The sequence below is a fragment of the Colobus angolensis genome, unplaced genomic scaffold, assembly GCF_000951035.1.
Source record: "Colobus angolensis palliatus isolate OR3802 unplaced genomic scaffold, Cang.pa_1.0 Scaffold200, whole genome shotgun sequence".
In the NCBI taxonomy this organism is placed as follows: domain Eukaryota; kingdom Metazoa; phylum Chordata; class Mammalia; order Primates; family Cercopithecidae; genus Colobus; species Colobus angolensis.
This window is the reverse complement of record NW_012115156.1, coordinates 2,392,418-2,416,681: the sequence shown is the minus strand read 5'-3', so window position 1 is coordinate 2,416,681 and position 24,264 is coordinate 2,392,418. Positions and strand designations below refer to the sequence as shown.

Here is a 24,264-nt window from a genome sequence, read left to right as displayed (position 1 = left end):
GAGCTGGGGTTTTCCAGGCAATGATAATAAAGCAAAATATAGGAGCACGTGAGTTGATAATGTCTGCCAGGGAGGAATTATAATGATGGACCATAGAATCTAAACTAAGTAGGGGAGACAAATGGGAGAATGGAGACTATGAGAAAGTTTTAAAAGGTAGTAGGAACAGTAGGTGCTAGGTCTCATGGAGTCAACAAATAAATCTAGAGAACTAAGGGGAGAATTATGGAAAGTTTAGTATTAGTGGTGAGAAAGTAGAATGCTTGAAGTTGAGATTACAGAAGGCTTACAGATATTAGTAATTCAAGATCTAAGGTGTGATCATGGGATAAGATGGATGTGCGTGGTGGTGAAAAAGCTCAATGAAAGAAAGGAGGGCCAAACGCTGAGTGGCCAAAATGGAAAGCTTATATCCAAGAATACTGAATCACCAAGAGTTGTGACAGGCATACGGATAAAGAGAGTGACAGAAAGCAAAGGAGCCTACAGATAACATCAAGAAGCAGAGGTGGAATTGGATGTGGTGGCTCATGCCAGTAATCCCAACACTAGGGAGCCTGAGGTGGGCAAATTGTTTGAGCTCAGGAGTTCAAGACCAGCCTAGTCAACATACAGAAATCCTGTCTCTAAAAAATACAAAAGTTAGCTGGGCACAGTGGCACATGCCTGTAGTCCCAGCTACTTGGGGGTTGAGGTGGGAGAATTGCTTGAGCTTAGGAGATGGAGGCTGCAAGGCTGCAGCAATCTGTGATTGCACCTCCTCACTCTAACCTGCTAGGCAACAGAATGAGGCTCTCTCTCACAAAAAAAGCAAACAAACAAAACAACAACAACAAAAAGAAGCAGAGATGGTAGAAGATACAGTCTAAAGACATGATTTTTCAAAGCTGGGAGGAAAGTTGGGGAAGACACACACACACACACACACATACGCACACACACACACACATACGCACACACACACACATACGCACACACACACAAAATGCCTGAGATAAGCAGGCTCCAGGGATATGAAAGTGTAAAATCCACCATCATACTGGGGAGACAGTATCCTTAAGGAAGAGCCATCTGACAGTGAAGGGGTAACCAGAATAGAGCTCCAGAGACCACAGTGGAGGGGATCCAGAAATTGGATTGGAGATACAGTTACAAAAGGAGATGAACGAATGGAATGAAATTCCAGGGGATAAAAACCCTGGAAATGCTGAGTTTCTGTGTTATTGACACAAATAATGATGAAGAACACAATGAGATTAATCGCGGGGACCCATTCAGACCCCCAGAGTTGGTATAAAAATTATTATAAAGTGTAAACATCTGAGCCAAAGAAGATGCAGAAAGAAATCTTATCTGAACCTTTCTAAATTTCCCTCCAGAAAATGCAGCAGCCATTAACTCCTCTCCCAGGAAGCTTCCCTGGAATTCTGCTGCCATCGAGATGGATGCTTATTTCTATTAGTATGAAAAAGTCCAAATGAACCTTCCCTACCTTCCCACTGAAGCCTGAAGTCTCTCCCCACTGCTGCCACCGTTGAATTTGGCATATAACCTCTGGCCATCCAGTGAGTTACTCATCACTAGGTATTCCCGCGTGTACACTGTGCCCACACAGATTAACCTTGTCTTTTCTCCTGTTAATCTGTCTAGTGTCAATTAATTTGTAGGCCCCAAATACTGGACCCAAGTTGGAAGAGAACAAGTTTCCCTCCCAACACTGTCAAGGCTGGGGGTGATAGTGAAGCTGTGAGTGTTAAGGTGGGTCAAGAGAATAGAGTGAGGGGTGAGGGAGATTTTTTCCTTGAGTTTGGAGAGTTCAAGAACTCCTTTTTAACTCTTGCCAATGATGCTGTAGAGTTGCAGGAGAGACAGCATTATTACAGCACCATGTGAATCGTGTTTTATACAACTTATTAAAAGGATAGACTACTTGGCCTCACTGGAAACTACTAAGAGTTGAGCAACATCGTTCTTTACTGGCATCTGGGCCGTCACATTCTCCTGGCTTTCACTCAGCCTCATTGACTTTTTCTCAGTCCCTTTCCTAGATCATCCTCTTCAACTGATCTCTAAATTTAGGAATATTCTAGGATTCTGTTCTTCGCCCTCTAATCCAACCTCTCTCCTTAGGAGTTCTTAATTAGTTTCAAACACCAAATATTTGTGATGCTTATCTATTTCTGAACGTACAACTCTAACCCTGACTTTATCTTGAGTTTCAAACTCAGATGTCAACAGTGGACCACCATCTTCACTTAGATGACATAAGCTATCTCAATTTTAACATATAGAAAAGATATTCTTAATCCCCTCCCTCCAAGCCCCCAGAAGAGCCCATTCCTCTCTCAGCTGTCCTCATCTTCCAGCGTCAGTTAATGACACTACAATTTACCCAGTTGCTCAGGCCAAAAATAACTTGGATGTCTCAGTTAATCCTTCTCTTTCTTTCACTCTGCATAACTAATCCATCAGTATGTCCTGCCACTCTATTTCCAAAGAAATCATTCCTCATCCTGTCACAAACCACTTCCTCCACCACCTCGCTGGACCAAGCCACTACTATTTCTTGCCTGGGCACTACAGTATCCGTTAACTTGTCTGCCTGCTTCTATTTCTCCCCATAACCTGCACGTCGCACTACAGCCAGAGGGATCTTTTCAAATGCAAATGTGTTCATATCTACTGCCCTATTTTAAACATTCTAAGCTAAATCTTTACCTGGCCTTCAACTTCCATACCACACTGGCACCTGCCTACTGGTCTGGCCTCCATTCCTCTCCCTCTGCCCCAGCCACATGGCCTTCTCACTACCCCAACATGCCACACTTACTCCCCTTCAAAGTCATTATTTCCTCTGTCTGGATATTCCTGAATCTTTGCAGGGCTCACTCTCTCAGCTGGCAAACCTCTGCTGGGGCTTTCCCTAAATACACTGTATAAAATAATGTCCTTCACCTCACATCACCCAGTCACCTTTTTTGGCTTTATTTTCTTCATGGTACCAATTATTACTTGAGATTACATTTTGAATTGGTATCATTACTTGTTTATGATCTGTCTTCCTCACTAGAATATAAGCCCCAAGAACACAGGTACCATGTCTTTCTCACTACCATATTCCCAGAACCTAGAATACTTCCATCAACAAATATTGTTGAATACATTGATAGTCAATGTATAAATATATTTTTTACATTTTCATTATTTGTATTACTGTAAAACACTGAATCTCGACTTCGGATTTATACAACTCAATTGTATTCTTCTTTGCCCAAAATATTTCTAACCTTACCCATGCCCCACATTCTATTATATGATATAAAACCATACTTACTTAAATGGTTTATCATAGTATCTGAACAGTGAGATGTGGAAAATCGTCTTAAACTTCCACGTCGGTGGGATGGGGAATACTAATGTTCAAATGAATTTTTGGACATTTTAAAATTTTCAAATATAAATGAATTTATCTCAGATGGTTTGTTTTTGATAGATGAACATGGCAGTCATTTAATACATTATTTACGTTTAAATGTTCAGAAACTGTCTTTAAATATATTGTCCCATCCAGAAAAATTTCAGGCAGAAAGGCCAGATCCAATTATAAATTACTTTATTTCCATTTTTAAAATAAGATATACTATTTGTGATGTCAGTAATCCAACTTCTTAGTCCTTTAAAAAGATTCATAATTAAATAGGCTAAAAGTATACGTAAAATCACATTTATTAGATAAAATTTTGTTCAAATATAAGTGTCCAAATGCAAACATTATTTTTCTTATTCTCATTACTTAACATATTCCTCTGTATAATGAAGATGCTAATATAATATTGGAGGACCTTGAGACATAAACCTAACATGAAATAATTAAACTGATTTAAACTTCAGTTTTAAAATCATCATTTTTAAGTAGTCAAAATATATTTTAAATACCAAAAAGAATTATGTGACAGTAAAAGTTTTTAATAGTACAAATTTTTAGGTAGCCAAAAGATATTTGTTTCAATGTAATTATAATCAGTGGTGGCTCATGCCTGTAATCCCAACACTTTGGGAGGTCAAGGTGGGAGGATTGCTTGAGCCCAGGAGTTTGAAAACAGCCTAGAAAACATAGTGAGAGCCTGCCTCTACAAAAAGTTAAAAAAAAAAAAGGAGATAACAATTAGCCAGGTGTGGTGAGGTGTGGTGGTGCACGCCTGTAGTTGCAGCTAATCAAGAAGCTGAGGTGGGAGGAAGGCTTGAGCTTGGGAGGTTGAGGCTGTAGTGAGCTGTGATCGCACCAATGTACTCCAGCTTGGGCAACAAGGTGAGATCCTGTCTCAAAAAAAAATCTATTTTTTTAATAAGGCTGGGCTCTTCCTATTTTACACAGAAAGGGCACAAAATCTGTAAATAAAAGACATCCTTCATGAGGGAGAGCTCATCTCACTAAAAAGTTTACACATTATTTTTTTTAAGCAGGAGACCATTTAAACAGATAAAAAGCTACAAAAGTTAAAATTAAACTTCAGAACCACTTGGGAAGGAATAACGATACTTGCCCTTGAACCTATTTTACTTAATTTGTCCTGAAGAAATAAGTTATTGGCTTTGGGAATTCACACATACTCTTGTGCCTAGGATATTCTTTTCTCTGATGCTCGCCTGACTGATCCCTACTCATCTGTAAGGTCTCAGCTTGGCTGTATCTCTCTCTATGCAGGCTTTCCTGGCCCCACAACACCTGAGTTGGGGTGCCTCCTCTGAGTTCCCAGGGCACTCTGAATTTCCTTTCTTCTGTTTATGTAACATTGACATTGTAATGATCTACTTGCTTGTCTATAACCCCTAAGAAATCTTAAGCCCCTTGAGGGAAGGAGCTGATTATCTTCTTCACCAATGCATCTGTCACAAAGCCCCTACTAAAGGACCTGTAATCATTTTCATCATGATTCGATGAATTGAGTACCAATTAATCAGCTATATGGCAGATCCATCTGTAGGCTATAACTTAAGAAGAAGAATGTGTGTTCAGAGTTTTGCGCTAAGGAATCCAGGAGTAGCTAACCTGGAGATTCATGATTATCTATGAGGAACATCTGAATTACCCCCATCCTGTGGAACATGGGACATACAGGGAATTGAGGCTCTCCTTTCTTTTGGGTTAAATGCAGGTTACCAGGTGGACATTGCTAGAGGGAGGGTACTAAGTGAAAATGCTGTATAAACTGCATGCTTTCAATAAGTGGTTATGGTTCTCCTGTCCAGCCTCCTGCCACTGGACTGTGTAAGTTCCCTCAATAAATCCTATGTCTCATTCACTGGCTCTGGGTCTCTTCTTGGTCCTCACAAACATGGTGTTACCCCTATTGAAGTCAATAGGGACCCAGCATGGCATCACCTCATTCACACTCACTATACCAGAATATAGAAATCAAGAGGCCAATGCAGTCCCCTTACATCCATTGGGTTCTGACAACAATAGCATAGCTTTTTTGCGGGGGGGGGGGCGGGGGGGAATGATTACTTATGCATCAAAGTTTTTATTAAAAAGGTAGCATCCCAAAACATTAACTGCCATCGCAAATATGTTATATTATAGAGATCTTTCACTCTAATACATGTACCTGAAACCTAAGAAGCCTCGAAAAACCATTACTCTCCTCCCCGCTTACTATCTACTTTACTAAATAACTTACTCATTTTAAGTCTGTAATCCCTCCTTCCAAGAGACACAAATGGGGGGAAATATCTTAAGTCTGTATAGAAGCAAAAGTTACATGAAAACAACTCCCTCTCCTGCCCCCTTTCTAAAAGTTCAACAGTATTTACAAGACATAATCAATTCTAGTTGAGGATCGAAGGAAATATCTGTGTAACATTCTAAAATGAGTGAGATTCAACAAACCGATTTCTATTAAATTCCAAGCTTTGGACTCCTAAGTCAATATTCTAACAGTGCTAGCTAGTGAAAGTGCAGGGGCAGTGTGGCTTGCCATGGCTGAAAGCAAACCGAAAGCTGCGAGTGAAGGATGGCCGCGGGTCAGTGCTGCCAAGGCCTCAATGTAAACACAGGTGTGTGGGAAGGAGTGCAAGCGCTCTCCCATCTCGCGGTTTCAGAAACACTGGCAGTCACGCTATGGAGTCTGAATGCTACATTTCAAAAATATATCATTTTCATAAAATTGATACACCTTATTTCACATGTTAATACATCCTCAATTTAAATGGTTCACAAGGCACACCTGAACTTTATATCATTGTTTTCAATTGCAAAATTAAGAGATTTGAAAGCAGATCTTCGCCCACCCCCGCCCCTAGCCAACCCCTCTACCCACCCGCCCTGCACCGCCCCGCCCCGCTGAGTCTCTCCCTGCTGAGCAAAATAGTCTGAAGTTATTACCACCTCATTTGCTGGCATTTAGCAAAGATTCTTTTTATGGTTGCACAGAATTAATGCCACCAGATTTTTCCTGCCAAAGTCTTTTAAATGGTGTAGCAGTACTATTTTACGGCATAATATATAATGAATATGACAAACATTATCAATAAATATACCAATAGCAATAATGTTTGTTACTTGGTTTGGGTTTGGAGAACATTTTTCATTTTTAGGATGTTACTTTTTTGGTAGTTGTTATCTGTTTGAGGGGAGTTAATTTCATTTTCTGATACATCTATTGTTATCCAACCAGTTAAAATAGTATACAATAACCTTCAGGGTAGTCAATGGTTATGAACACAGGTTCTGAAGGCAGAGAATCTGGGTTCATAATTTAGCTGACAATCTACTACTATGAGGCTTGAGCAATTTATGTAACTCCTCAAGTCTCAGATCTTTCTTTGTAAAATAGGGATAACAGTAATTATCAAATTGGGATAACCTGTATGAGGTTATTCTGTGGCTAATTACATGACTCAATACACAAAAGCATTTCATACAGTGCCTGGTAATACTGCAAAATAATTATTACTGTCCTTATCTCTTTATAATTAGGATCAGCTTATTTCATTTAAACTTTATTTGGTATGGTTTCCAAACTACTTGATTGTATAATTGACAATAAAATGCAAAAATAAACAAATTTGTAATTAATTTTTCTGCTGATACATATGTCGACCCTACCCTATCCTATTTTCTCAGTTTTGAAGATTTTCTTGAGGCAATTTTCTGTTGGACGAAAGATGGCATTTGGGTAAAACAAAACAAAACCCTTCTGAAATGCACCCTCGAATTTCATGAATAGTATACCATGCTATTAGTCCTGATTCAAAAACTAAGTGACAAATTTTAAATCAACACAATCTCATCATATTGACAAAACTGTCATATCCCTAATTGAAGAAAATAAAAACAAGTGTGGGCCATTGAGTGACATCTAGTGACTCAGTAATGGATACATAAAACAGTTACATTTGCATAAGGTGTTTAAAAGTAACACATTTCCAGGTAAGGTGATACTTACATAAAATAACACCATGTTTGTAATGACAACATGAATTTGATTTATTAAAATATTGCCCTAGAGTGTATTTTGAAAGCCAGTAGAGTCATATACAACATAAGAAAGAAAACGAGAAGGTAGACTGAGAATTCATTCACGCATTTTTTCAGCAGATAACATCTAGGCAACCAAAATTTTGTATACATCAGCTTTAACTTGCCTAGTGCTTTGTTGTTTACCAAGCATTTTTATATACACTTTCACAATCCATCGTGAGGGATCTGAACATAAGACATTTAGCAACACGTCCAAGGTGGCAGAAGCTGATTCTTGGTTTTCCTGAATACTGTCTAGTGCTTTTCTTCACTACTCTGTGGTACTAGAGAAGCATTTTTCATTAGACAAAAGAGAGGTAGAGAATGAGAAGCTGATGACCACAGAGATGACACAAAGACATTCCTTCAGTGCAAATGGAAATTTTTCTAGTATTCCTAAGCAGAGTTCTTTTACTCAATCAAATGATATGTCTAGATTTTTTCTTGCTCAATTTTATTTTTTTACTAAGACAAAAAAAAGTATGAGGAGCTTGTTTTTAAGGACTCATACGGTAATTTTTTTTTTTTAAGAAAAAGGATGAAAAGAACCAAGGAAAGGAGCAGGTAAATATACAAGAAGACTTACAAAATTAATATGACTGAGTGTCAAATTCGGCCTCGAGAATCTTAGCAGCCAAAGCAAAAATAACAACATGATAAATTATAATTCTCATTAATAAAAATGAACAAGGATACCTTTTTCTTGAGCTCTAAGACATTTGTTCTGGCATTACACTCTTAAAGAAATTTCTCACCTGGTGTTTTCAATTGGATACCCACAGATAATATTAAATGATGCCCTTTCCTAGCATCCCAACCTGGCATCCTTCTATAAATTGTTAGTTTTTGTCAATACTATAATAATTAATATTATATTCATACTAATGCATAATTTTATGTTTTCACACAAAGTATCATTTGAATTACATACTGTTAATATGCCCCCTTAACAGATGAGAAAACTTAAGACAAATATGAAAATTTAGTAGCTTGCCCAGGGTTACATAAATAGTAAATATTAAATAACTATGTATCCTTTGTTACTCCTAACCCCACTTTCACTTTCAGATAAATACACTGCTTGGCACTGGCAGTCAACTCCATGGCCAAAGCCCAGAACAGTGGTTGTTGAAGGTAAGCAGACATCAGAGTCACCCGGAGGACCTCTGAAAACATATCTGAAGAATCCTCCATAAGAGTTTCTGTTTCAGTAAATCTAAGGTGTGCCCCAAGAAATTACATTTTTAACAAATTCCCAGATGATGCTGATGTTGCTGATTAAGGACCACATATGAAGAACCCCTGGCCTGGAACTGTAAAGTTTCTAAATATATAGCACATTTAGTAGAGTATTTTTGCTTATTGCTTTTTTTCTCAGATTTATTTGGCAATATAGGTCTCAGTGTAGGTCTAGTTACTAAGAAAAATCATAATGAAAGAGGAGGAGCCAGGAGACCCCTAGAAATATTATCTCTTCTAAAATCACATTTGCAAATGAGTTTTCTAAAACTAATAACTAATTCTCACTTTGGTTTTTTGAGACAGAGACTCGCTCTGGAGTCTGGAGTGCAATGTGTGATCTCGGCTCACTGTAACCACCGCCTCCTGGGTTCAAGCGATTCTTCTGCCTCAGCCTCTCTAGTAGCTGGGGTTACAGGCACAAGCCAGCATGCCTGGCTAATTTTTGTATTTTTAATAGAGATGGGGTTTCACCATATTGCTCAGGCTGGTCTTGAACTCCTGACTTCAAGTGATCCACCTTGGCCCCCCAAAATGCTGGGATTACAGGAGTGAGTCACCATGCCCAGCCTCACTGTCTTTTACTAAAACAACATTATAGGCCAGGCACAGTGGTTCATGCCTGGATTCCCAGCACTTTGGGAGGCCAAGGTGGGTTGAACACTTTAAGCTCAGGAATTGAGACCAGCCTGGGCAACAAGGGAAAACCCCATCTCTACTAAAAGTACAAAACTTAGCCATGTGTGGTGGTGGGCACCTGTAATCCCAGCTACTCGGGAGGCTGAGGCTGGAGAATCGCTTGAACCCAGGAGGCAGAGGTTGCAGTGAGCCAAGATCAGGCCAGCCAGTGCACTCCAGCCTGGGTGACAGAGCAAGACTCCATCTCAAAAAAAAATTTTTTTTTAATATATTTAAATATATGTATATATTTTATATATATATATATATAACTTTGACATATTTTAATATTTTCTTTGCTCAATCTTATTCTATAAGTAAAAAATCCAGATTACATTTAAGGGCTAAAACAAAACAGGTAAGATTATACCTATGTAGGTATCAACACTTACTTTCCATAAATTTACTTTCATCCACTGATATGGATGGTTTGGCTCTGTGTTCCCACTCAAATCTCATCTTGAATTGTAATCTCATAATCCCCACATGTCAAGATAGGGACTTGGTAAGAGTTGATTGGATTATGGGGATAGATTTCCCCATGATGTTCTTGTGATAATGAGTGAGTTCTCATGAGATCTAATGGCTTTATAAGGGCCTCTTCCCTATTTGCTCTTTGCTCTCTCTTCTTTCTCCTGTCATCAAGAATGTCCTTGTTTCCCCTTTGCCTTCCACCATAATTGTAAGTTTCCTGAGGTCTCCCCAGCCATGTGGAACTGAGTCAATTAAACCTCTTTCCTTTATAAATTACCCAGCCTTAGGTATTTCTTTATAGCAGTGTGAAAATGGACTAACACATCCACACCTATATCATAGCACTTAGCATTCACATCTACATTATTTAATTTATATTACATATTCCAGACTTGAAGAGCACATGAAAATATTCTTCTTCATATTGAACAAGAGGGACCCAGGTGAAGTTGTGACCTTGGAAGCCTGCCAGGTTGGGGCAAGGCAAGGAATTAGGAACTCTTTTTGTGAAAAGATTGAGGAGGCAGGTGAGTTTACAATAAAGGTAGAGTGGGGAATGTTCGAAAGAGGAAGGGAGTATTCATCTGTAGAGGAAGTCTAGAGCAAAATGAAGATGAGTGAAAAAGGGAAAAAATGATTGACAAGCTTTGCATTTTAGGAAATTATAAGAATGGTACATCAAGGTATAGACTTAGAACAGCTTTGGTTGCTCTGCTTCAATCACCATCAATAAGCCCAAACCTAGAGAGGGCAGGAGTGGGAAGGTCATGATCGACAGCATTTGCCAATATCAGTGGTGTAAATACTTTCACCTTGGCCAATTTCAGGCTGCCAGCAGATGACAAATCTGAGAAGTGTCATGCTCAATTGACTTTCAGGCTTGTGAATGCTGTCTCCAACACACTACTGTTCCAAACCCACCTTAAATGAAAACACAACCTAAGACAAAAAACAACAGGCTTTCTATTTAAACGCAGGTTCAAGACCATAGCTCCATAGCCTTCAGCTAAACTGTTGAATTTTAAATTCTACTATGTAAAATTGAGAGCCATCTCTCCCCTGTAATTGGCAGAGAGGCATGAGATTACCTTTCATCAACTTTCTCAACAAAACTTTGGCACACAGTTTTCTACCTTTTGGTACTGGCATACATCTCTGCTTCCTCTGACGCTATCTATGGCAGTGCAAGGGCCTAACATGATGCAAGATTGCAAAAGCATGGGGTGGGAGGGCATTGATATGGTGGAAAAGATTACTTGAAGTCAGGGGCAGTGCCTATGCCCTGGGCAGATTAAAGAAAACAGGATTCAGGGACTGAGGGATGAAGAATATGCTTTTGCTGACTCTGTGGTTTGGAGTAGGCTAAAGCTGGCTTCGATGAGACTAGAAGCAAAACAATTCCTCCAAGTGTGGAAGGCTTCCATGGCCATTTTTACCATCGTTTTAGTGCTAGTAAATAGTCCAGAAAAGGACTGCACCTCAAAACTAAGCCCTCAGGTTAAATGTTTTGAAATATGGCTCAAGATACTTTGCACTTATTTTAGATAGCCAAGGATATTTGTTTAAAAAAAAAAAAACGGTTTTGAGGGAAACCTTCATAACTCTTCCTTTCATCAAACATTTATAAGTAATTCCAATAGAATTTTTAGAACCGTAAAATAGTCAGTTCTTTTGATTAAAAAAAAAAGTAACAATGAATACTTATAGTGTTATTTCCATGACTTATATTTCCTTTTTATAAAAAGGTTCTAGAAAGATCTGGGCTCAAAAAGGGCATTTAACTTGTACTTTATGCGATTTTTTACATTTAAGTAGATGCCATTCAGGTCGAAGGTGACATCACATCAAAGCTATTTTGTCCTTGATTATTAACTCATATGCAAAATCAGAAAATAATTTTGTTTTCTAAGGGTACCTGAATTATTTTCAAGTATCCTGATTTAAATGTAAAAATTTCAACCAGGAGCCTGGAAACCTAGAAATGGCTGCACTTCTCTGGACCTCTGTGAAGATCTCTTTCTTCCCAGAAGTTATGGCTACCGAATGAAAGAGGAGTTTACATTTCTCCGCGTGTGAAATACAGCTTGGGGTTGTCCAGCTGCAATCCTCCGGGTTGTGAATGTTAATCAAATGTAGTGTTTATTCCTTCGGCATTCCTTTTCTTGTTGTTTTCTTTGGGACCGTCTGCTTTAGAAACCCAGCTCACGTAGGTTCAATGAAAGAACAGCTTAAAGAGCGTTAACATGTTGAGGACAAGCTCCAAAATGTGTTGGAAGTTTGTGATTCCTTATGTCTGTGTGTTTGGTCTGTTTGGTTTAGTTTTTTATTATATGTCATTCTATTTCTCTTTTGGTTTTTTTCTCTTTCACTCTTCCAGGGCATGGGGTACATAGGGGTTTGGGCGGCAAGGACCTATTTTAATTTCTCGTAATATAGCAACAGTTTTTAGAATGTGCACAAGATGGAGGGCTAGTGAAGAATTTAGGAAGTTGTAGCATATGCATGGGTCCCTTGCCACTCCCCACAGTACATAACTGCAGGTTGCTCCTGGGATCTCTGGAGCATTTTGGCATCTGCCTCTGCAACCCTCTATAACCTTCTCCCTCTTGTCTGAGGTGACAAACCCTGCCCTTCTTTTCTCTGGCATCCCAGGGCACTGGGACTCCTGAACAAAAGGAACCTCACTTACATCACCCTCCTCTCCTACCAGCTTAGTCTGTAGTTCTGTTCAGAAGTTTTTATTTGATTTGTTTACTTATGAGTTTTCTAGCATTTTTATTTGAGTAATTACGGTATCATATAAAGTAGAAATATTAAATTCTACTTTTCTTTTTTCTTGACTTTCATCTGCTGGGAAGCAGGCTGAATACATACAATGAAAAAGGTAGTAATTAAAAAAAATTGGGATTATTTATTTTCCACACACAAGAATTATATTCTACACATGTCCAAGAATTATAACTTTTATCCTTATATAAATTATAACTAAAATTTGATTAATTCCTTAAAACAAGTTAGCCATGGAAAGTTAATTTTAACTGGAATTATAAAACAATATATAACTTTAATGCCATTCTTAAAGTATTACTCTTATAGAAGAGGATAAAAATCCTGTCAGAGTAGAATATTAAATAACTTAAAAATAAAAGACATAAAAATATTCACTGAAATTCACAGGATCCTTGTTTTTCTATTAATTAATAATATTCCAGATAATTTTTTAATATGAAGCTCACTAGATGTCAAAATATTATGACAAGGTACAAGAAGCTATAAAATTTCTGGAGTTTACGGGTTGTATGTCATTTGGTCCAACTCACAGAAAGCTGAACACATTTAGAATTTATTAAAATGAATTATTTTAATACTACTAACTTTATCTACAAATGGTAAGTGCAAGAAAGAGTGTGTTTAAAAGGAAAGGTTAGAAAAATAACAGAAGTAAAACAAAAATGAGAAGTTTGCTAGTTTGCAGTTTATTTTTTAAGCCTTTGAAGTTTGGAATCCTGGATGAGATACTCCATCTGTAAAGCTCTGAAATGTTAGAAGCAAAGTTTTAAAAACTGGAAAATTAAAAGACACTCATGGCTATAACAGTTAGCATTTCAATGTTTTGAATGGCCAATGAATGTCATCTTTTCTTACTTCCAGGTAAAAACATCAATTTTCTTAGTAAAAGCACAAAAGAGTAAAATCCATAGAAAATATAGCATACATTTTAACGTGTCTTGAATTATGCAACCGAGTTCCATTTCCTTTAGCTTCAGTCCTAGTAATGTAAGTAAATATTGCAGCAAGCAATTGGTGGTACAGTGATGTTAAGGATCTAGCAAACTTCCACAATTTTAGGGAGTTATAATTTGGTCTTAACATTTGTTTCAAGCTTAAACTTGGCATAGAAGTTCTTGATTGGAGAGTGCATTTAAAAAAAAATTTGCAAAATAAAGTCAAAATTAGTTTTCTTGTTATTTAGTCAAAGACAGCCAAAAATAACATGATTTTGGCTGAATATGGATACTTTTATGCATGTCTATTTAAAATCAGTTTTAACTTTAAAAATGAAATGTTGCAGACTTTTGTGGATAATGAAGAGTGGGTCCAGCTGGCAGAGCTTGCATGTTTGCGCATGTGAGGTTATGCATGGAGTAATAATATTTCTTACTTATAGGAAAACATGACTTCAGTGAACTTCCCCTCTGCCTAGTATAATGTTATGGACTGAACTGTCGGCCCCAAAATTCATAGGTTGAAGCTCTAACCACCAGTGTGACTTTATTTAGAGATAGGGCCTCTAGGGAGGAAATTATGTTTAAATAAGGTCATAAGGTTGGGACTCTAATCTGATAGGACTAGCGCCAATTTTAGAAAAGACCATGTGAAGTCACAGCAAGAAGACAGCCATCTATAAGCCAGGAAGAAGGTCTCACCAAAAACGAGCCCTAACTGCACCTTGAACTTGGACATCTATGCATCAGAACTGTACAAAAATAAATCTGTTACTTAAGTTACCCAGACTGTGTAGTATTACACAGTCTATATCACAGAATTAGAAAAGACCTTGAAGTATGAACCTCCTTTTTGTTACAGTAGCTCAAACAGACTAATACACATAATATATGAAGAACTGGAAGGACCTAGGATCATGTCAACTAAATATTTATATGTAATCACATTAACATCATTTTTTGTTCATAACATTCTTCACAGATGATCCTTTGGTGATATGTTCTTTCTTCATATAATTTTGCAGCATTCATTCTGAATTGACTCATTCTCATGATAGTGTTTTTTAAAATAACCATTTGCTATAGGTGATTTTTAAAGTATTTCTTTTCTTGAGTGTTTAGGCTGATGTTTCCTTTGTTTTATAAAAGTTTTAGTAAGTCTTGTGTTAAAAAGACATTAAAGTTTTTAAAAAATCATTTTATTCACATTGAATGCTGCCAAGAAATAGGTTTTAGAGTTTTCTTCTGTCCCACTCACTGTTTTGGAGGAGCAGGCAATTTCTTTTCAAATATTTGCAACTACAAAACAAGATGATGTTCACAGTTCTCATTCTACTTCCAGTTTCATTCGGGTATTCATCTAGTCCTGCTCTGTTGTTCTGAGGGGTCAACTTCTCTTGTCCTTCCCTTACTATTTCATTCTCCAATATTCTAGACTGAAGTAATATGATATTTTTAAAAATCCCCTAAAATTGGCCGGGCGCGGTGGCTCAAGCCTGTAATCCCAGCACTTTGGGAGGCCGAGACGGGCGGATCACGAGGTCAGGAGATCGAGACCATCCTGGCTAACACGGTGAAACCCCATCTCTACTAAAAATACAAAAAAAAACTAGCCGGGCGAGGTGGCGGGCGCCTGTAGTCCCAGCTACTCGGGAGGCTGAGGCAGGAGAATGGCGTAAACCCAGGAGGCGGAGCTTGCAGTGAGCTGAGATCTGGCCACTGCCCTCCAGTCCGGGTGACAGAGCGAGACTCCGCTTCAAAAAAAAAAAAAAATCCCCTAAAATTTCCTCTATGTGCTATTATTAAGACTTCGTCATTCACTGAGAAAAAAAAAAATTAGAAAGAGGAAGAAATTTTGCTGGGTAATAGACTGATGAAGGCCCTTTGGGACATGTTGAATTTGAAGCATCTCCAGATCACCCATCTCTGGATCATGTGGTTTGGTAAACAGATCTGAAGCTGGGCAGAGGTTTGAGCTATTGTAAACTGGAAAAGCAAGGGTGGGATGAGATCACTTAGAGTGTATGAAGAGAGATGAAAGCAAAGGAGTATGACTGGCAATTAATAGGTAAATAGATGGGGGTGGGGAAGGGATAGGAAGATAAAACCCAAACTATATGTCAGAGAAACATATTGGGGTAGTGGTGGGGAGTGACAACAAAATTGTATTTGTCAGAGAAAGACCTGAGGAGTGCTGGTTTAGCTTTTTATTAACTACAAAGTCTTTGTTGACCTTAGCAAGAACAGCTTAGTGGGGGGCAATGTGGACATAAGTCTAGCTGTGGTGGGTAGAGAAGTAGAGTACTATAGACTACTCCGCCAGATAGGTTGCTCATGAAAGGAAGATAAATACAGCAGGAGCTAGAGGAGTATAAAGGTAGAGGGAGGTTTATTTACTTGATTTATTTTTTCATAAGAAGAGAATTTACTGACTATATACTAAGTATCAGTGAAAAGGAAGATGTTGAAAATACAAGAGAGAAAATGCATTTATCTTCTCATTTGAGACAATGGTTTTGAACACCCGTTTGTCTTGTACTGCACTACATGCTGGGGATCCAAGATTGGATTACATTAGCATGGTTACTGACCTGTGGGAATCCCAGGATAGTCAAAGGTTTTAGATAGGTAAATGAGATTACAATCCAAGCGGAGTCATAAACCTCAAGAAGGAGGAGAATCAGTTCCTCCATGGAACTAGGGTAAAGTGGTCATGATGAACACAGACATGTTTGTAGATGGAGGGAAGTGGGCAGAAGTTTGAGGAAGTTTATACTTCAAGGTCTTTTCTAATTCTGTGATATAGGATGCAAATCCATATTTCCAAGTGAGGAAGTTCATAGTGAAGTGTAAAATAATAATTGAAGAAAATGAGAAAAGGAAGCATTATGAAATACAGGATGATCCCTGAATATAACTGGTAAACCAGTTAAAGTTTGTAAACCAAAAATAAAATTCTAAACACCTCAACCAACTGAATGGACCACTACCTTAGCCAAGGGCATTCTAAAGTAAACCTGAAAAACTAGTTCAGGTCATAATGGAATGGGTGCTCAGACATGCCTTATTATACATTCCTCCCTCGGGAATTCAGGAGCAGATGACCAGCAATTAACACTAAAACAGAGACCTTAAGGCTGACCAAACACTCCTTAGCAATAAGATACCAACACAACAGACAGCAGGCCCTGAAAGAAATCTAAGTATTTTACCCCAAAATATATATCTTTGACATATTTTGAAAGTGGCCCTGTAAAGCTGTCTCTTGTGGGGAAAATCTACATTCTGTAGAGAACCTCCTTCCTTTTCCAGCTCTCTTCTTTGATTCAAGAGATAATTAACTGAGAGTCTGGTATCTTTTTAGCTCTACTAAGAGCTCTAAAGCCTGCTACCCAGAGGCTTCACCTGCATGAAAAGACGAAAATATTGGTCTCCACAGCCCCTTATATTAATCTAGACATTCCTTTCTATTGATTCCAGGTCTTTAGATAATAACTCTTTCAACCAATTGCGAATCGGAAAATCTCTGAATCTACCTATGACCTGGAAACCCTTCCCACCTTTCTGGACCAAACCAATGTACACCTTACAGGCATTAATTGATGCCATATGTCTCCCTAAAATGTAAAAAAATCAAGCTGTAGCCTGACCACCTTGGGCACATATTTTCAGGATTTCCTGGGGCTGTGTTATGAGCCATTGGTCATTCATATTTGGTTCAGAATAAATCTCTTCAAATACTTTACAGAGTTTTACTTTTTACTTCAGCAAGTTGAAGGTGGTAGATTTTGGGACAAATCCACATAATTGTGTGAATTTCTCCTGTATATTCAATGGCAAACCAAATATGAAAGAGAAAAAGCAAAGAATTGGATTTATCTTTGGTTACAATAACACTAGCTACACTAACAAACTTAGAAACATCAGCAGTTAAATACAACAGAATATTATTTCTTACTCAAAAAAAGTCATCAATTAGGAATGGGATTGATTCCATGAAGGCAGTTAGGAAGGCAAGTTACTGAAGCTTTGCTTTAACCATCTTCAACATGCAACTTTCATGAACATTTTGGGTGACGTCATTCAGCAGATGAGGGGAGAAGGCGGAGGGTCAGGCCAGAGATTGATAGCACACATCATCCCAAAATGTCATCCCAAAATATGTAATATTTGTTTGACATACTTTAAGATAGCTATTCAGAGTCTAAAAACACAAGAATAGCTAAAAGGTTACCTTTTGTGAAGATTTGCATCTGTAGAGAAAAATCTGCACTGGTGAAATAAACAGCCAAGCTTTCCCTGGCACACCGGCTCCCCCTACCCCAAATATATATGGATATATGGACTGGCTTCCTATATCCAGTGTCCGGATATAGGAAAGATTGGCTTGTGGAAGAGAGAGAATGACAGTCAGACACTTTCAGGGCTCTGACAGAAACTTATGCTTTCTGAGTGCTGCTACCTGTGAGGTTTCATCTGCAAAACAAAACTGCCTTTGCCAGCTAAGGCCTCTCTTCTCCTCTCTCTCTCATCACTTGTCTTGCCATGCTTCAAGCCCCCATTTTTTCTATAACCTCAAGATGGTATAAAAACATCAACCATCTGGTTCTTTAAATTTTTCTATTTTGTATAACTCCCGTACACACCTGTGCATATTAATAAATTTTTTTATGGCTTTTTCTATTAACCTGCCTTTTGTCAGCTGATTTTCAGTGCAACTTTAGAGGGCAAAAGGCAAGTTTTTCCTTGGCCTCTACAGTTTTGGTGCTGTGAGCAACACAATCACAACCACCCTGCTCTTCTGGAAGCCACAGTCAAGGGAACTCTGGACCTGACAAGCTGGCAGAAGGGTAAGAATTTCATACCAGTTAGATTTCCAGATATCTGGTTATGGCATCTGGTTGAGCTGTTGGTAAAAATCAGTTGGTCTGTTTTTTTCTTCTTTATCAAGTTTAATATTGTTAGTAGCAGTTAATTTGTACAGGTCTACAGCAACCTGAATTCTTGCCTCGTCAGAAGAAAGAATTTGACTGAGGGGCATAAGGCAGAAGGAGAGACCAAGGCAAATTGTAGAGCAGGAGTGAAAGTTTATTTAAAATGTGTAGAGAAGGAATGAAAGGAAGTAAAGTACACTCGGAAGAGGCCAAGTGGGTGACTTGAGACATCAAGTGCACTGGTTTACCTTTGATGTGAGGTTTTACATGTTGGCATACTTCCGGGGTCTTGCATCCCTTCTCCCCTGATTCTTCCCTTGGGGTGGGCTGCCTGCATGTGCAGTGGCTAGCAGTAGCACTGGGGAGGGGAGCATACAAGTGTGTTTACTGGAGCTGTACGCACGCTCGCTTAAGGCATTCTTCCCTTACCAGGCAAATGTTCCTTGAAGGTCATATACCAGTTAAAGTCCACCATTTTGCTTCTTAATGTGCATGCTTGAGCTCACTCGCCCAACTCCTGAGATCTTATCATGAAAAGCTGCCGATAACCCGTTTTGGGTGCTCTCTATTTGCTGGGAGGCTGCCCTTCCCTGGCACTGGCTATGACCAATTATTATTTTAGGGAGACTGTTAACAACAGCCTGACCATCATCTGATGGTTGCCTGACATTCCTGGTGTGTGTGTGGACAAGAAGCCTTCTCCTGTGCTGCTCATGGCTGACTAGCTACCTATTATTACAATATCAATGGGAGAAAGGCATTTATACAGACTAGTCTTAGTTATAGCAACTCTGGTGTATTTTCTGGTAAGATTATTCAGATTGTCTAATACCTTTCCTCCCAGAAATAGTATTTTGCTTCTTTGTCTCTTTCTGTCATAGATAGTATAGATGTATAGTATATTGTCTCTTTCTGTCATAGATAGTATAGATGTATAGTATATATATATATAATATGTAGATAGATATGACAATAGATATGACATGTCTATTTGTCATATAGTCTCTCTCATCTTGTTTAATGTCTTCAAGAGCTTCACTTATGACATAGTGGGAGCACTCTTTCTTGGTCTCCACCATACAGAGGGCATGATTTTTGGATCACATCTGGTGGCCAGTCTAAGAGGACTGAGACACATCAGATATTAAGCAGCACACTTTGCTCGTATGTGCCAAGTTCTTGGAAGAGTTTGTCTTCATAAGAAGTCTAGCTGGATGCAGTGGCTCATGCACTAAGTCTAACACTTTGGGAGGCCTAAGTGGGAGGATTGTTTGAGGCCAAGAGTTCAAGATCAGCCTGGGCAACATAGAGAGACCCTATCTCTACAAAAAAACAAAAATTGTTTTAATTAGCCAGGGCATGGTGATAATGCACCTGTAGTCCTAACTACTAGGGAGGCTGAGGTGGGAGGATCTATTACGCCCAGGAGTTTGAGGTTACAGCGAGCTGTGAGTGCACCACTGCACTCCAGCTGGAGTGATACAGCAAGACCCTGTCTGTAAAATATATTAATTAAAAATTTAAAAATTAAAAAAAAAAGAAGTCCCATCCACAGGAAGCTTTCATTGTCTCAACCAGGCTTGCTGCCTGGTTTTAGTCCTGGAGAAGTTCAATCCTAGGAGGGCCTATTCAGTGCCATGGACGAACAGATCTGTTATTGGGATACTGAAGACACGGAACAAACAAACTGCATCCTTAATGGTCTGTGGCATTTGAAACCTTGCTATTTTAGCCAATTTCTGTGATTGAGTTTTTGGGGATATCCTAGAGAGGAAAGCTACATCTTCTGTGCCCATTTTTAAAATGTCACTTATGTCCATAGTATTCTAAACCTGGGAAGTTACCTTTGGGACTTTCCATGTAGACGTCTTATTTGGCTTGAATCACTAATAATAAAGCAAATAAATTGGTTATATTTAAAAGAAAACGTTTTAGAGAGCTCTTGTCTTAAACAACAATCTTATACCTATAAAAAATACACAAAGAATAGAGCCTTAGAAGCTCCCTTGGTGAGATTTTTTTAAAAAGGCAGGAAAATGGTTTTTTAAGAAATAAGAATTGTTTTTAAGTTAAAAACCTTTGTACATTCAAACTACCTGCCTTGGATCCCCTGTAGGATTTGCAAAAAGGCACTCCAGCCTGTAGTCCAGTAGCTAGGATTTGGCATGCACCGCAGCCTGGGTTCCATTCCCAGACATGGAACTAGACTCTTTGAGATATAAATCTTTTAACTCAGGAGGAAAAAGAAACGTTTGTAAAAATTAGTTTGAATTATTTGTTTTAAATGTACATTCATATGACTCTTGAATTTTGGGGGCATCCATTTATTATTGATCCTTTTCCTTTCCATGAAGAGCTATTGTTTCTCCATTTTTCTCTGAGTCTCTTTTTTTTGTTTTTTTGTTTTTTTCTGGAATATAAAAGAGCTAAAAACAACATTCAGAGCTGTGAGAATCAAAAAACTGGTGAAGGATGACAGCACTGGGAGTGACAAGTAAAACTGAGAATCAGATGCCAAAGTTCTTGACAAAAACAACAGATGGATTAATATACTACAGGATAGAAATGGACGTCAGGAGTTAAGTCTCAAAGTAGAATGCAGGTTTCTACAGGAAAACGCAGAAGTAATGTTTTAGAAAATCAACAGGGAGCTACAAGCCCTGCAAAACATGGGTAAATAAGTAGTCTCTGTTGTAGATGTTTCCTAGAAAAAATGTATCCTTGGCAGAGAGGGTTGGGGAACAGCTAGTTTCAGTTATGGCAAAGGAACTGCATGGAGTATCCCATGAAAAATTAGTGCTATAGTAGCATGTGGTTATATAAGTCCTGAAAAATATCTTAAAATGCTCCAAGGTCAAGAAGAAATAGGCAAAATAGTGTTGGCTCAGGATGTGTCTGGAATTGGTGGGTTCTTGGTCTCGCTGACTTCAAGAATGAAGCCGCAGACCCTCACGGTAGAGTGTTACGGTTCTTAAAGATGGTAGTCCGGAGTTTGTTCCTTCAGATGTTCAGATGTGTCCGCAGTTTCTTCCTTCTGGCGGGTTCATGGTCTCACTGACTAGACTTTTGCGGTGAGTGTTACAGCTCTTAAAGGTAGCGCGTCTGGAATTGTTCCTTCTTTCTGGTGGGTTTGTGGTCTCGCTGGCTTCAGGAGTGAAGCTGCAGACCCTCACGGTGAGTGTTACAGCTCACAAAGGCAGCATGGACCCAAAGAGTGGGCAGCAGCAAAATTTATCATAAAAAGCAAAAGAACAAAGCTTCCATAGTGTGGAAGGGGACCCTAGCAGGTTACCGCTGGCTGTACTTTTATTCCCTTATGTGGCCCCACCCACATCCTGATGATTGGTCCATTTTACAGAGCTGATTGGTCCATTTTACAGAGAGCTGATTGGTCCGTTTTGACAGAGAGCTGATTGGTGCATTTACAATCCCTGAGCTAGACACAGAGTGCTAATTGGTGCATTTACAATCCTCTACCTAGACATAAAAGTTCTCCAAGTTCCCACTAGATTAGCTAGATAAAGAGTACTGATTGGTGTATTTACAAACCCTGAGCTAGACACAGAGTGCTGATTGGTGTATTTACAAACCCGACATAAAAGTTCTCCAAGTCCCCACCAGACTCAGGAGCCCAGCTGGCTTCACCTAGTGGATCCCGCATTGGGGCTGCTGGTGGAGCTGTCTGCCAGTCCTGCGCCATGCACCTGTACCCCTCAGCCCCTGGGGGTTTGATGGGACCCAGCGCCAAGGAGCAGGGGGCGGCACTCATCGCAGAGGCTTGGGCCACACTAGAGCCCACTAGGGGCTTAAAAGTCACAGATGAATGGCATTTTCTGCCTCCATTCACATGGGCCACAGAAGCAGAGGGCTGCTCAGCATCCAAAGCACAGAATCTGTGATGCACGGCCTCACCCTCCATTCTTAGGCACAGGCTCCCTAGGCCCACTCCATAGAATATTGCTCTGGGGTAGAGATGGATCCCTTGCTACTCAGAAGATCTGACAACTTTCATTCTGATTCAGGAGGAAAATCTGTTCTAGACTTCTCCTTATTTTTTCTAAAAGATGAGGTTAATAACGAATATTTGCAGCATTTTGAAAGGATTAGTTTAGATAACAAATGCCTGTCATGCCAGAGATTATACATTCATTTTATTCACTCTCTTCCTCCCATTTTGAAAATACTTTCTGGAGATTCAGTTTAATTGGTATCCTTAGAACATCTCTCTTTACTTTCAAAGGTTGAACTGTCCTCTACAGGACTCCAAGCACAATTCCTGGGAAAATAAATGAGGGGAGGAAAGGCAAAGGACCTAAATACCTGCTTGAGACATTGGGACCTAAATACCTGCTTGAGACATTGGTGTACAAGCGGAATATAGAGGAAACACCAACAGATACTATCTTAACAAATTAACTTACCATATATTGATATATTTATAGTAAATGAAGTATTAATAGCACTCTAGTTATACAAAAGCTATATTAAAAAAGAATATTTCTGATACTTCACCAATCCATTCAAGCGAAAGGATTGGGTGGGTAAAACTTCTGTCACTCCATTTAATTTTACATAAAAAAACCTCAAAAGAATATTTTTTTTAATACCATAACATGATAACCTATTTGACTCTCTTCCCCACTTAAGGAAATTACCAAAAACAACTTTCCAACATGGGCTCAATAATAATTTCAGGTTGATGCTACGAAGATGTAGGCTAATAATAAAGATATTCATTCAACTTCCCATATGATTTTTTGTTGTGGAAAATGCTGCCTGTGGATCATCAATTATCGTAATTCTTGTCCTTCAATTTGGTGGTTAATGGAATAGTTTATTTATACCCTACTTCAAAGTTGTATTTGAAGTGGCTACATTTTGGCATAATGCAAACTATTTGTGCTGTAAAAGTCTTCCATTTTTACACGTTCTAATGGTCTCTTTAATAATATAAATATTACTACTACCTATTTGCAGACAAAAACATCTGCATTAAAAAAGAAGCATTTGGAATGACTGATCTCCTCCTCCTCAAAATACTTTACTCTCTTGGTATCCACAACACCGCAGCCTTTGGTCTTCCCAGCTAAACCGTCTCTGGCTCTGCCAGTTAGCTCTTCCTCTTCAATCAAACTTCTATGCATTGGAGTGTTGCAGGATTCATTCCCTGGAACTCTTTTCTACTTTGTTCATTCACATGATTACATGCATGACTCACAAATTAATGTCTTCAACCCAGACCTCTCCACTGAACTCCAACATGGTTATCCAACTGCCCTCCGCATCTCCACTTGGATTTCTTCATGGTGTCTCAAATTTGCTACATCTAAAATACAAACTCCAGTTTCCAATCCTCCATGTATCCTTCTTTCATGGTCTATTTCATCCTCTATGTACTCAGGTAAAACAAAGTCATCCTTGAGTCATCTTCTTTCTCATAAATCATATTCAAATCATCAGAAAATTCTTCCTGTTCTATCTTCAAAATATACCCAGGACCCAGACATTCCTCAGCACCTCCACTGTTATCATCCTAGCCCAAGCGAAACTGCCCTTTGCTTGGCTTATTACAAAGCTTCTCACTGCTCTCCTTGCTTGCCTTCTTATTCTCACTACAAACTATTCTTATTATAGCCAGAGGGAGATCCCTTTATTTCAGATATCTGGTCACTCTTCCAAGCAAAGCCCTCCA

At 38.8% G+C, this 24,264-nt stretch overlaps 1 protein-coding gene and 1 pseudogene across 2 annotated transcripts in view; one reads left to right on the top strand and one right to left on the bottom strand.

The window, feature by feature from the left end:
- Positions 1 to 24,264, bottom strand: part of LOC105511584 (chromosome unknown open reading frame, human C4orf22) — a 642,164-nt gene that overhangs the window by 514,839 nt on the left and 103,061 nt on the right. The window lies entirely within an intron of this gene.
- The window catches only part of LOC105511620, a 73,129-nt pseudogene continuing 54,844 nt past the window's right edge, over positions 5,980 to 24,264 (top strand).